Source organism: Limulus polyphemus, unplaced genomic scaffold (assembly GCF_000517525.1).
Source record: "Limulus polyphemus unplaced genomic scaffold, Limulus_polyphemus-2.1.2 Scaffold1459, whole genome shotgun sequence".
Classification (NCBI taxonomy): Eukaryota; Metazoa; Arthropoda; class Merostomata; order Xiphosura; family Limulidae; genus Limulus; species Limulus polyphemus.
In genome coordinates this window covers 113,578-114,062 of record NW_013667069.1, presented here as the reverse complement: position 1 = coordinate 114,062, position 485 = coordinate 113,578, and positions in this window count along the sequence as shown.

The following is a 485-nucleotide window of genomic DNA, read 5'->3' as shown; positions in this document are numbered from 1 at the left end:
TTTGGATATGGTTGGTTGGGAGAAGCCCATAGAGCGTGATGATCACGGGGTTCATATCTAATCAATGGCTTTACCACAAGAGAGTGGTAAAGCCTTGAAATTTAAATCCTTATTTTGTGACCCAGTCTAAATGGGCAGGAGCCCTCTCTTGTATGAAAACACTCCCTTGTTTAGTAATTGGTTTAGATATATAGAGGGTTACTCAAACACTGTAATGTATCACGCAGCAGTGATCAACCAGTTGCACTAATTGAACCCAATTATATTTATTAACATCATTACAGAAATACCACAGTATTTTATTTTGGCTTGCAAACTATTCGGTTAAAGTTCCAGTGAGAATATTGCACAAATCCGGATGTGTCTACAATTAGAAAATTATGCTAATCTGTACTAATCAGAAGACTTACTGTACTCCAAATGGCAGGGTGGTGGGATAGCATCTGTGATACACAGTGATGCTGGTGTACGATATTGCCTGGAGT